Source organism: Eleutherodactylus coqui, chromosome 8, assembly GCF_035609145.1.
Source record: "Eleutherodactylus coqui strain aEleCoq1 chromosome 8, aEleCoq1.hap1, whole genome shotgun sequence".
Taxonomy (NCBI): domain Eukaryota; kingdom Metazoa; phylum Chordata; class Amphibia; order Anura; family Eleutherodactylidae; genus Eleutherodactylus; species Eleutherodactylus coqui.
In genome coordinates, this window is record NC_089844.1 from 159848206 (window position 1) to 159863036 (window position 14831).

The 14831-nt window shown below is 40.0% G+C and overlaps 1 protein-coding gene across 1 annotated transcript in view; it reads left to right on the plus strand.

The window, feature by feature from the left end:
- Positions 1-3230: 3230 nt before the first annotated feature.
- LOC136577644 (protein ELFN1-like) overlaps positions 3231-14831 on the plus strand; it is a 66382-nt gene continuing 54781 nt past the window's right edge. Inside the window, exon 1 of the mRNA XM_066577554.1 lies at positions 3231-3303. The gene's annotated coding sequence lies outside the window, so the exon portion shown is untranslated. The remainder of the gene's footprint in view (positions 3304-14831) is intronic.

Sequence of the window (14831 nt, forward strand, 5' to 3'; positions counted from 1 at the left end):
ATGATTAACCATTATGGACTTTTCCCCAATGATAACAACTGGTCAGCAAAGTCTGAAGGTTCATTTACACAAGCTGAAAATTGGCCCTCTGTAACGATCACCGAATGAAAAAGCATGTTGATCAGCAGCACTTGTTTATTGCCATTCACACATGGCAGTTGATCCTTTGAAGGGATGTTGAATGGTTGAGATTTCACTGGTAAGACCCTATTTTCTTCCCTTAATCAATTGAAATCTATAGAATATGTTGCTTTCAGTAATTTTTGTAAAGCCTTTTAAAGGGATTGACTCATCTGGATATACGCTGTTCATATGTCCTACTAAGGTACATTGATGAGATAAAACATGGTCAGCTGCTGCGGATCCTTCTCTATGGGGCACAACAACCCTGTGTTGGTCATGTATTAACAACTGATCAACAAAGTTTGAAAGTTCATTTAGACAGGCTGAGAATTGGCAATCGGCAAAGCATGTTGATCAGCACTTGTTCACTGCCTTTTACACATAGCAGTTGATCAGTTTTCTGTGAATATATCATTATTAATGCAATCATTCATCCCCATAAGCTGTCATTAGTTGGCTGTACACATCTTCATTAATATGAGGAAATGTACAGTCGACCAGTTAGAATTTTTATGCTGGCATTAAACACGTATATCACCTGATGAACGATCGTTTGCTTGTGTGCCAGCTGATCATTTGCATCTTTACATGGGCTAATTATCAGGGAAACAAGTGTTGAATCTCTATAGTTGGCCCAAATAAAGGCACCTTTGAAGAGGCAGGTTGCCTGGGTTACATAGTTGAGACTAACTTTTTAATGGTAAGATCTGTGAAGTATGGAACACCAGATAAAAGCCTGGCACTAGGCAAAAACCCATAAAAACATTCTCAAGGCAGATAGGAGGTCAGTTTTTATTTTGATAAAACCAGCAATAAAACATGCTTCAAAGCAAAAAAGTCATAGAATCATAGGTTTTAAAAGGGTACTTCAAGGTCATCGGATCCAACCCCCTGCTCAATGCAGGATTACTAAATCATCACACACAGATGTCTGTCCAGCCTCTGTTTGAACACTTCCATTGAAGGAGAACTCACCACCTCCTGTGGTAACCTGTTCCACTCTTTGATCACCCTCACTGTCACAAAGGTTCTTGCAAAATAGTTCTTTGAGAAATAGAAACTGGCGTTTCAGAAAGTTTATTCTTCGCAAGAATGTCAGTACCTTCAATAATAGGAAAATAAATTACTGGCTACTGAAGTCCTAACAATAGCAGGGGATAAACCTCTAGGGACATGTCAGACATGTGCTTAAACCAACAAATGCAGACTGTTCGGTGACTTAGTTATTACTTACTAGATATGAGAATGTGTACAACTTGTAGGCCATTAAACCCTTTACGGGCTTTTTTTGATCATGCAGCTTGATGCTTTCTGTTTGAATAGCCCATTTTCATCTTTCTCTCTCTTTTAAAAATTGAATTCTGGAGATTTTTTCTTGTTAGTAATGTTAAGTTAACAAAACCAATTGGATCCTGTTTCAGGTCGAACTTTGCCAAAAGTTCTGTTTGGCATGACCCCAAACCAAGCCTTTAGCAACATTCAGCCCGAAATAGCGTTCTACTAGTTTGGTTCGCTCAACGCTACTCCTGAACACTGGTGTATAGCACTGTATAAGAGCCATAAAAGCCATATATAACACTCAGTGTTATACAGGGCTCTTATGGCTCTTACACAGTGTTATACATTCATTTTAGAGGATTTTGATGAACTTACGGTTTGGTTTCAACTAATTTCGTAAAGGTTCGGTAAACCACCTGGTTCGACATTTTCAAAAGTTCACTCATTGCTACTTGTGGGACTCTCTCCTTCCTTTAATCAATTCAAATCTGTAGAATATATTGTTTTCAGTAAGTTTTGTGAAGTCCTTTAAGTTTAAAGGGATTGTCTTTTCATGTTCAGCTGTGAAAAAAGCTGGTTTACAGCCGAAACATGTCTGGCACTTTGTAGGTTGTCATGTCTCTGTTTTAAAAGTAACATTAATAAAGATTGCCCCACGTGAAACCAACTTTTAATGAATCTTTTCATGTTGTTCTCTCTTCTGGAAATTCAATGTTAGGACTGCTGAGACTGTCTCTCATCCAGTTAATCAGTTGAAATCTATAGAATATATTATTTTCAGGTTTTTTTTTTTGTGAAGCCCTTTAAAGGCTTGATTCGTCCGTATATATCCTGTCCATATATCCTATAAAGGTACGTTGATGACATGAATAGTGATCAACTGCTCTGGAACCCTCTCTAGGAGCCAGAACAACCATTTGTTGGCCATTTATTAGAAGTGGACAATGATTAACCATTATGAACTTTTCCCCAATGATAACAACTGGTCAGCAAAGTCTGAAGGTTCATTTACACAAGCTGAAAATTGGCCCTCTGTAACGATCACCGAATGACAAAGCATGTTGATCAGCAGCACTTGTTCATTGCCATTCACACATGGCAGTTGATCCTTTGAAGGGATGTTGAATGGTTGAGATTTCACTGGTAAGACCCTATTTTCTTCCCTTAATCAATTGAAATCTATAGAATATGTTGCTTTCAGTAATTTTTGTAAAGCCTTTTAAAGGGATTGACTCATCTGGATATACGCTGTTCATATGTCCTACTAATGTACATTGATGAGATAAAACATGGTCAGCTGCTGCAAATCCTTCTCTATGGGGCAGAACAACCCTGTGTTGGTCATGTATTAACAACTGATCAACAAAGTTTGAAAGTTCATTTAGACAGGCTGAGAATTGGCAATCGGCAAAGCATGTTGATCAGCACTTGTTCACTGCCTTTTACACATAGCAGTTGATCACTTTTCTGTGACTATATCATTATTAATGCAATCATTCATCCCCATAAGCTGTCATTAGTTGGCTGTACACATCTTCATTAACATGAGGAAATGTACAGTCGACCAGTTAGAATTTTTATGCTGGCATTAAACACGTATATCACCTGATGAACGAACGTTTGCTTGTGTGCCAGCTGATCATTGTCCACTTCTAATAAATGGCCGGAACAACGATCTGTTGGCCATTTATTAGAAGTGGACAATGATTAACCATTATGGACTTTTCCCCAATGATAACAACTGATCAGCAAATTCTGAAGGTTCATTTACACAAGCTGAACATTGGCCTTCTGTAACGATCACCGAATGACAAAGCATGTTGATCAGCAGCACTTGTTCATTGCCATTCACACATGGCAGTTGATCCTTTGAAGGGATGTTGAATGGTTGAGATTTCACTGGTAAGACCCTATTTTCTTCCCTTAATCAATTGAAATCTATAGAATATGTTGCTTTCAGTAATTTTTGTAAAGCCTTTTAAAGGGATTGACTCATCTGGATATACGCTGTTCATATGTCCTACTAAGGTACATTGATGAGATAAAACATGGTCAGCTGCTGCGGATCCTTCTCTATGGGGCAGAACAACCATGTGTTGGTCATGTGGGGGGTCACAAGGGGACCCGTCAGCTGATGCTGTCTGCTTCCCAATCAGTTTGAATCATGCGAGTATACTCGGAGGAATTCTATGGACTCCACACCGTATGTGTTAACCAAAGAAATGCCTGTTTAATGTACAATGTATTCAATCTTTATACAGTTCTTACGAAGCGAGTGGCTTTATGCCAGATACAATTAAAATTAATAAGCACATATATTGATTTAAAACATCTCGGCCTCTTATCAGTATGTCTTCCTCTGTGTAGGTATAATCGGGAGGTACATTCCTGTAAACTTGTTAGTAAGTTTCAACTAGAATTGTTTAAAGATAAGAGCAGGACAGAAACCTAACGGTAATCCAATTAATATTTCCAGGTGGATCATTCTAACTGAAATCTAACATTTTTCTCAAGTGAAAGTTGAAATGAATACAGATATATATGTGTATTATAGCAGACAAGCAAAGAGACAAAATGGAGTCTCTGTAGTCTATTTTTAAAGCGTCAGCCCTTACACGTATAAGCTTAAACCTTTAGCAGAAGAAGACGCAAATTATAAACACATAATTATTCTGTGAAATACACTTATCTTTCTCTATTTAAAAGCATAAGCCAGAATTAACCCCTCACAGTCCCCCCATTTGGACATAGGATCCACCATCATGCTAGGTACTTCACCCGAGTGGTGCCGATTCCTGCCAGATTCCTTAGAGTCATGTGGTGGTCCCAAAGTCCATCTGGGTTATAGTTTAGCAAAAGCCTTTTCACTACATTTAGTGACACATGAGATTACAACTTTTATGGCTATATACATGCATAATAAAATCATCACAATTTGTAATATACTTTGTAAAATTCCCATGAACCACCCTCCTAAGCCAGAGAACCAATTGGCAGGGTTCAAAGAACTAAATGTGTTACCCCACCAGCTATCTCTGGTTTCTGAGTTTTCATTTGTCTGTGCAAGCAGTTCTTTCGACGGAACAGGAACAGCCAGGAAAGGAAAACTAGTGGCACCAGGTGTGTGTACAAGTCCAACAGTCTTTCACCTGTGAGGTGTTCAGTCCATCTACCAGTATTTGGTGGTGTCTAACAAAGTGGTTCTGGGCATTGTCATTTTGCACCCTCTCACAAGGGCGAAGCATGGAGTGAGGAGTCCAAAAAGTCCATCAATAAACAAAAAATGTCCTTAGTGAGGAGTCCGAAAAGTCCATCAATAGACAAAAAATGTCCTTAGTGAGGAGTCCGAAAAGTCCAACAATAAACAAAAAATGTCCTTAGTGAGAAGTCCGAAAAGTCCAACAATAAACAAAAAATGTCCTTCATTTCCCTTCTCATGAGGGGGGGCAAAGTAGGGCGTGAAAAGTCCCATTAGTCCCAAGACAAGCAACAGTTCCTTCAACTTTCACCGAAGTAGGTGTGGTCAGCAGGACTTGATAGGGCCCCTTGAGTCTGGGCCCTAGGGATTTCCGGACACACCTCTTTACGACCACCCAGTCTCCAGGTTAGGGAGTGAGATCCCTTTAAGTTATCTGGGTCTGGAATGGGAGAAAAAGACTAGATTCTGGGTTATTGTTAGTTGGTCACACAGGTGTTCTACATATCCGGCTATTGTGTCATAGCCCTGCTGTAGGGCCTGTGGATGATACAGCCCCAATCTTGGCATAGAGCCAAACAACACTTCTTTTAACGTAAGCGTACCATTTAGCCTTTTCACTTTGCCTAAACTCTGCGGGTGGTATGGGGTGTGAAACACTTGTTCCACCCCAAGGGCTGACATCACCTCTCGCATCACTTCACCTGTGAAGTGTGTACCTTTGTTTGAGTCAATCACTTCTGGTGCCCCATATCTGCAGATTACCTCATTCATGAGCTCCTGTGCGATTACCTGCTTATTTACTTTGGTAACAGGGTAGGTCTCTGACCTGAAAAGAAATCAACAACAACAAGCACATATTCATACTTCCCAACAAGTGGGAGCTGAATGTAGTCAATTTGCAGTCCCTGAAATGGGTAGAGTGGTCTAGGCAAGTGTTATGTGGCAAATTTATTTCTGCCCTGTTGCTTACGGCAAAGATCATGCAAAATTGGACAAATGATGCAGCAGCTACAGAGAACCCAGGTGTCACACATTCTTGTTCAGTGTCGACGTCATTGCTGTTTTTGATTCTGTGTACCAGTTGGGCCATCATGGGGGACAGGGACCTCTGTAGGCTGTTCTGCTGACTGTTCACCATACGCCGTCCTGTTCTGTTGCTCCCGTCTTTTAGCCCATTTTGCTTTCCTTCCTCGTTGGCTTGTAACTGTAAAGTCCTTGGCATATCAATGTCCAAAGTTTTTATAAATGTCCAAAGTTTTGTCAATGTCCAAAGTTTGGTCAATGTCCAAAGTTTTGTCAATGTCCAAAGTTTTGTCACTGACTCATGCTGTCAGTATCTTTTCTTCTTTCTTCCATGGCTTGATCGCCGCTGCCTTTGCTGTGCTGTCGGTGAGGGTGTCGTCTCTCGCTTCTCCATTGTAGAAATCCGTGTGAACTCTCCATTGCCATGTAGTAGTAGTAGGGTTTCCATGAGACTCTGTACCGCTGCACCATTCTTAATTGTCTGTCCTACTGAGATAACAAGCTGTCTGGCCTTCCATATTGGGCCGTAATCATGAGCTATGCCAAATGCATTCCAGGAGTCAGTGTAAATGTTTGCCGTCTTACCTTCTACCACTCTACACGCCTCAGTTAGGGCCTTCAGTTCCGCTTCTTGTCCTGAGACATGCGGAGGCAGAGCTTCTGCTTTTAGGACATCTTGTTGTGTGACCACTGCATATCCAGTGTGGAGTCGTCAATCACCCCTGGTACCATCTATAAAAAAAACAACTCAAAATATGCATTGTTAACAAGGGCTTTCAGTTAACATAAAAAAGAGACAGTGTCTGCAATTGCATCTTCCTGGACATGTGCCAGGGGGTACTGATGGACCAAGGGGGCTAAGAGCTTGTTCCTCTGCGTGCGTAAGAGTGAGGACAGGGAGAGGTGTCGCTTGGTCTGCTGCCATCCGACAGAAGGTCGGGTGACTTTCAGACCCGGGGTGTATACGAGCCTCACCGGACGGGTGAAGTTTGATACAACATCCCAAGGGTCCCATCACGTTAGTTCCCAATATGCTTTCAGGACCTTCCAGCACAAGGAAGCACGTGAGGCATCGTGACCCTTTAAACATTACCTCAAGCGGTTCAGTTTCTGCCAACTGAATTGGCACTTCTGAAACCCCTTGCACCGATTACCGCTAGACAATCAGGCTGGTATTCTATTTCAAATAGATCATAACCTTGTTGCAAAAAGGAAGAAAAGGAAAAAAAAAAATTAAAAATAGCTGACCTGCAATACCTAGATCACCTATGTCTTCTCCTCCCCCCCTTGAACTAGGGTACCTAATTGGAAGAGTAGCCAGGTTCAAGGTAGTAACAACAGTGAAAAGAATGACAAGAGCACATTGTAGCTGGATTTGACGGGCCAGAAATAAGTGCTTGGGTTGTACTTGCGTGTATATGCTCCGGATGTCATGAGTGGTGAGGACCACTAGGGGTAGTTCAATACCAACTCCGAAGATTTGTCAACCATTGCCTGTACTGCTGCCACCGCACAAACACATGAGGGAGCTCCGCGAGCCACTGGATCCTGCCTCATGGTGTAGTATCCAAGTGGCCGTGGTTGTCCTCCGTGCTTTTGTGTCAATACTGTCGTCACATGGCCAGAAAATTCAGTACAGAAAAGAATAAAGGGTAAAGTGTAAAAGGGTGAGAAATGAGCTTGAAGGGTGAGAGAGAAAAGAATGATTGAAAGACAGTCATAGAGTAGTTGCATAAGAGAGGAAACAGAGTGGATCCATGGGCGGCAGTATGAAACAAGGCCCAGAAAGGTGCGGAGTTTGGCAGCAGGTGTAAGTACAGGTATGGCTGTTTGCGCATTTCTCCTACAGAACATTCTCTCAGAGACAGTACAACACTAACAGCATTTAGCAGTGATACAGACGTCCAACCAATCACAGAACTGACATTTACCCAAAAAGCAAAAATGTACCTTAAAATCCCTATATGTTTTCTATTTTTAAAACCGTATAATTCACGTAATTCATTACAAGTTTCTTATTTTATCAACATCTGTCTTTCTTCTATGACTTTGAATTTTTATCTCGCTATGAAACAGATTTTTGGAAAGCGGCCAGAACATTCAGACTTTACACAACATTAATCTTTTAGTAATTATAAGAGGTATATTTCTCTACACAGACTATCAAACACAGACGGCAGGGGAATAGTTAAACATATAGAAAAGACAACATGCTAAGCGCTTCTAACAGCGCAGCATTTTTAACTCTTGTATTCTTAAAAGCCCCCACCGACGTGAGTGGGGTATAACTTTCTTACACTTTCTTGTAGAAGACTAAGACGTATAACAAAGATTAGATTACATAACATCAAGACATACAAGACAAACAATAATGGTTATTTGTCACATAATTATCCACAGATTCTGCATGAACTTGCTTTATGTCCCAAAGGAACACAAACTATAGAGGATTCCCTTTCTCTGATAACTGCCGTATCTACACTTGCCTCAATCCATCTGTCTACCATGCTTTTATCCAACCTTCGACTATCTCTGAATCTTTCCCAAACTTGTTGGTCTAAGATTCCCAAAATTCTAACCTGCTTTTCTCAACAATTCGCTACATTCTCTCCCCACGGCTAACTTGCTTTCTCTTGTCCTTTGCTATTTCTCTAGCTGTTTTCCATATTGTCTGTTCTTTTTTTTTTTTTTTCTAAACCGGCGTCTCTGATATCTTTAATGCTTTTTCCCGTACTAATGCCAAAACTCATAGTTAAAGGTTCCCGCCTTTTTACCTGTCTGTTTATATATTTTATAGGCTTGCCTACAAATGTCCTTCCCTTCCCCCAATATTATTATTTCAATTGGTGTCAGGAAAGTCTGAGACCCCATTCTGACTATGGACTTACCTCTTGATTTACCACTATTGTCCCTACTGCCGAGTCCGCAACTGGCAGGATACTTATGGACTTTTCAGTCCCTTCTGCCTACGTCCGCAACGGGCAGGATATTTGAGGGCCCTCCTGCCAAGTATTGGCAGGATATTTCTCTTCTGCGAGTCCGCAACTGGCAGAAATACTTTTGGACTTAAATGTCCCTTCTGCCACGTCCCTAACGGGCAGGATATTTATTCGCAATATATTACGAATATATATAACTTCTTACGGGGATAGAGGAAGGACCACGGCTTGCCTTGCTGGGCGGCTTATAGTAATCTTATTACAAATTACAGCTAACATTATGAGTCTGGCAAAAAAAAACAATAATTTCTACAGCACACAGCAGACAGCATGGCAATATACACACAAGGGTTCTTCCGTCTAGCACGGTTACTAAGAACACCGTACATAACAGGCAGAAGTGTCCTATAAACATGCAGCGACTAACCTTCTGTCGACACGTGACTGAAGTCAGGGGAACCCAGAGCTGGAGTGGTAAGTCATGGGCTTACCTTACACCGGTGTTTTGTAGATCTGGGGTCCCGTGGCCTCTGGTCCGGCTGGTCGGCAGGTAGGGTCATCAGATATCAGCTGCAGGTAAGGAGTTAGCTTCTGTCCCTCGTTGGAGCGCCAAGTATTGTGGGGGGTCACAAGGGGACCCGTCAGCTGATGCTGTCTGCTTCCCAATCAGTTTGAATCATGCGAGTATACTCGGAGGAATTCTATGGACTCCACACCGTATGTGTTAACCAAAGAAATGCCTGTTAATGTACAATGTATTCAATCTTTATACAGTTCTTACGAAGCGAGTGGCTTTATGCCAGATACAATTAAAATTAATAAGCGCATATATTGATTTAAAACATCCCAGCCTCTTATCAGTATGTCTTCCTCTGTGTAGGTGTAATCGGGAGGTACATTCCTGTAAACTTGTTAGTAAGTTTCAACTAGAATTGTTTAAAGATAAGAGCAGGACAGAAACCTAACGGTAATCCAATTAATATTTCCAGGTGGATCATTCTAACTGAAATCTAACATTTTTCTCAAGTGAAAGTTGAAATGAATACAGATATATATGTGTATTATAGCAGACAAGCAAAGAGACAAAATGGAGTCTCTGTAGTCTATTTTTAAAGCGTCAGCCCTTACACGTATAAGCTTAAACCTTTAGCAGAAGAAGACGCAAATTATAAACACATAATTATTCTGTGAAATACACTTATCTTTCTCTATTTAAAAGTATAAGCCAGAATTAACCCCTCACAGTCATGTATTAACAACTGATCAACAAAGTTTGAAAGTTCATTTAGACAGGCTGAGAATTGGCAATCGGCAAAGCATGTTGATCAGCACTTGTTCACTGCCTTTTACACATAGCAGTTGATCAGTTTTCTGTGACTATATCATTGTTAATGCAATCATTCATCCCCATAAGCTGTCATTAGTTGGCTGTACACATCTTCATTAACATGAGGAAATGTACAGTCGACCAGTTAGATTTTTTATGCTGGCATTAAACACGTATATCACCTGATGAACGATCGTTTGCTTGTGTGCCAGCTGATCTTTTGCATCTTTACATGGGCTAATTATCAGGGAAACAAGTGTTGAATCTCTATAGTTGGCCCAAATAAATGCACCTTTGAAGAGGCAGGTTGCCTGGGTTACATAGTTGAGACTAACTTTTTAATGGTAAGATCTGTGAAGTATGGAACACCAGATAAAAGCCTGGCACTAGGCAAAAACCCATAAAAACATTCTCAAGGCAGATAGGTGAAGTCAGTTTTTATTTTGATAAAACCAGCAACAAAACATGCTTCAAAGCAAAAAAGTCATAGAATCATAGGTTTTAAAAGGGACTTCAAGGTCATCGGATCCAACCCCCTGCTCAATGCAGGATTACTAAATCATCACACACAGATGTCTGTCCAGCCTCTGTTTGAACACTTCCATTGAAGGAGAACTCACCACCTCCTGTGGCAACCTGTTCCACTCCTTGATCACCCTCACTGTCACAAAGTTTTTTCTAATATCTAATCTGTGTCTCCTCCCTTTCAGTTTCATCCCATTGCTTCTAGTCTTTCCTTGTACAGATGAGAATAGGGCTGATCCCTCTGCACTGTGACAGCCATTCAGATATTTGTAGACAGCTATTAAGTCTCCGTTCCTCATAGGACATGGTTTGCAGACCGCTCACCATCCTGGTAGCTCTTCTCTGAACTTGCTCCAGTTTGTTGATGTCTTTTTTCAAATTTGGGGTGCCCAGAACTGGACAAAGAGGGGGATAATTACCTCACATGATCTAAACACTATGCTTCTCTTAATACATCCCAGAATTGTGTTTTTCTCTTTTGCTGCTGTATCACACTGTTGACTCATGTTCAGTCTATGATCTATTAGTATACCCAAGTCTTTTTCACATGTGCTGCTGCTTAGCCTAATTCCTCCCATTCTGTGCTTTTTTATTTTTCTTGCCCAGATGCAGGACTTTGCATTTCTCCTTGTTAAATACCATTCTGTTAGTCATCTCCATTCAAGCTTGTCTATATTTTTTTGAATCCTCTCTATCTTTTCTCTGGTGTTAGCCATCCCTTCCGACTTTGTGTCGTCTGCAAATATGACCAGTTTCCCATCAACTCCCTCATCTAGCTCATTTATAAAAATGTTGAACAACAGTGGGCCCAGGGCAAAGCGCTGTGGTACCCCACTTGATACATTCTTTATGTGCAGCCATTTATGACCACTCTTTAGTACAATCACTAAGCCAGTTGTGAATCCACCTAACAGTTACCTTGTTGAACTCATATTGAGTCATTTTTTTTCAATAAAGATGGTATGAGATACTTTGTCAAATATTCAACTAAAGTCAAAATATATTCCATCTACCTCTGAATCTTCATCAGTTACACTGGATAGCAGACAACACATGCTTGTTAAAAATAAAGTCAAGATGGAGAGGGAAAGAAAAGGGAGCATAGGTATATATCGAGAATTAGTGAACATGCTTATCAATTAAGGGCAACACATGAAATAAAATGTAATGATATGTCCAGATTCATAAAAAGGTACCCAGGTGTGTAATATATAAAAAAATATGATAAAATTAAGCTTGGTTGTATAGAGTAATGATTACATAAGGGCTATAATGAGAGACAAGCAAGTCTGCATAGGTCTGGAGTAAAATATAAAGTATAAATAATAAATATAGATTTAAATATGTAAATATAGTTTAAAAATGGTGTTAATAAAATAGCACATTCATAGTAAAAAAAAATAGGATTGAGAAATTGAATTGTGTAGTATTAAGAAGACAAAATTGTTCTGTTTCACAATCATTAAGGATCGACATGGTGATCATAATAAAAGTAAATCTCGGAACATAATTCCTGATACAGATAACACAATATGTATAACACCAATAAATGTATAAATAAATAGATCCAAATTTGAATAAATAAATGAATTTATAATGCAGAAACAGTAGTATAGATACGAGGCATAATTCATAATACCATGTAATTGGAATAAACAAAAAACTGAATAAATTAAGAAATGAACGTATGATGCATAATTCACAATACAATTCATAATGTAGTAGCTATAAAAGTGGAAAGATACGAACAAAGGTGGCAACGTGGACTTACCAGCATATCACTGTGGAATGGAGCCGGGGTAAACTAAGTAGTGAACAAACCCTCAGGCACCTGTAATGAGGATGAAGATGTGAGTCCATCAGTAGGATAGATCATGGAAATTGAGGAGGATAGAAAGCTGAAAAGAGTCAGATAGCATTACTCAACGATTTGGGTATCAGATATGGTGCCGCTGTGGGTGCCTCTATAGTGGTGGCTAATAGCGGGACATGCTCGTTATCTGGCATAAATAGTTTCCCCCAGCATTGGACATTATCAGGAAGGTCATGCACTGCTCATTGTCAGGGACGTCGCCGCATGCGCAGGGGATGGCAGCGTCCACAAGGGCCAGGAAACGTGTAGAATGTGCATCGGTCCGAGATAGTGGGGGTCTGAATAGAGGATATAGGTACTTTTGGTGTGAGAAGCGGAGACGGAAAAATCAGGGAGATGTGTGTGATGTGAAGTGAGTGAAATATGAATTTTGTTCAGGTGGAATTAATTAAAAGATGGTTGAAAATATGAAGGATTGCATATATGTATGTCTACATAGGAACCTGGCTAATGGAGTAAAGAAATAAAATAATGGACTTATGAATATATAGAATGGACACGGATGGTGGGGGATAGGTTGAGCCACGGTGTTGTAATTAAGTAAATGAATAGGTATGAATTGGATGCACGGTTAGAATCCATTAATAAACTGATCAATTGATACACTAATTACATAGATTAATGAATGAAATCATTAGAGAAATAATGAATTATACAATGAATAGTGTATTAAAATAATCTAACAAAATAATGTAATAGAATAAATAACATACAGAATAATGTAAAATCCTTGTAATAAATTAGACCAATAGGAAATCCTCAAAAAAATGCAATTTTAAAACAGGGAATATAAATATAGCCAGAGGTTCCTAATTGTCTAACAAATTACGATATAAAATGATGATCAAAGTCAAAATAAAACTTTCTGGTCAAACAAATTATATAGTACTGGAATTTGTCAAGCTTAGGTAGGTATTATTGTATCTTGATGCCACCGGAAATTAGGGGTTTGACGGGGCTTAGATGCAGAAACGCCCCTGTCATGCCCCTAGCTCCCGATTGGCTGCATTCTCTAAGGTCCTAGCAGCACAGTGTGTGGATTGTTTTTTGCCTGCCGTGGAGGGTTAGGGTTAAGGAATCATTCTCGTTTTAGGCTTACTTTATTACCTGTAAATGCATCCATGTTACAGCGGTAACAGGTAGTAATGTAAGCCTTAAACGAGAACGATTACCTAACCCTAACCCTCCACGGCAGGCAAAAATAAATCCACACTTTGCCCGGGGAACATACACCCCACCCCATACACTGGAAGCCAAAGTGCAGCGATGATGACACCGCGCCCCACCGGCGCTTACCACTGCTGACATGTGCCAAGCGCAGCCTCTCACCTTCCTCCATGACGGTAATGAAAACGGCGCCAGGGACACCAGTAACAGGACATAAAGTGTAAGGGTAGGATAGAGTTATGGGCTGCAATGATATTTATTTAAGTACAGATAGTCCATTACTATAGAAGTACTCTGGTTCAGGGAATAGTAGTTCGCTTCTGAAGTTAGGATAATATTGGGAATCTCAGTGGATGTTGGGCCCAGGGTCCATAAAAATTCTGTCTTATATTGGGCAGAATTAGCCCTGATAAATGTTTTCCAGGCGTTCGTTTAGACCCATGGACGTTAAGGTGTTTAGTTTAAAAATACAGAATAATTCATGTTTAGTCAGGACTTAAAATCTGTTTATTGTGGTCTGAGAATTTGTTCTATTGCCGTTATTGTGAGGGCACTGAAGTCACAATTATGTGTTACTGCAGCATGTCTGGATACACTATGTTTTACATAAGCTTCGCTGACGTTCGATCTGTGTTTATTGATACAACACTCTAAGGCTGTGTGGTTCATTCCACGTTCTTAGGTGGCAAGACCATTCTAGCACATAAATCACAAAGTCGGATCAACAGTTGAAAAACGTTTTGATCTCTCTGGTCACACTACTTGTAAAAGACCTTTTTCTTTTCTATATTGAACTTGATACTGTCAAAGCTGATACTGGCATGGATATCCGACAACTGAAAGAAGCAGTGCAAAACCAAAAGATATAGAGGGAACTCGGCTTTAGGGTCACCGAGGGTTGTGAACGACTAAACGGCCAAGAGTTTCTTTATTAAGGCAATAGAGGCATTTACTTCATCAGAAGTAACCTTTCATTTTAGGAAATAATTGGCTGCAGGAGGAGTTTTTAGGGTTAAAGCAGCAAAGATTACTAGGGGCCAGTGATGTTTTTAGAATTCTGGCTCTCCTGAAGGCCAGTTGAGATGTAGATGGAATTCTCCCTCTAGATACGGATCCTGAAATAAAATTGGCTAGTCTTTTTCTAGAATGGTCCATACAACCTTATGATTTGAATTGAATGTGGTGATAAAGTTGTGGCTATATATGTTTACTTTCCATTGTTTTCGGGTCCTGCGTAGTGCTAAATAATTGGCTAATAGATATGTGGATTCCTTGCTTTGTTTAGGGCTGATTGGATAAGATTAATAGGATACTTCTGTCTAAATCTTTCGGCTATAGTCAAAATCATTCCTTTTCGTACATTTTTGTTTGACCCAT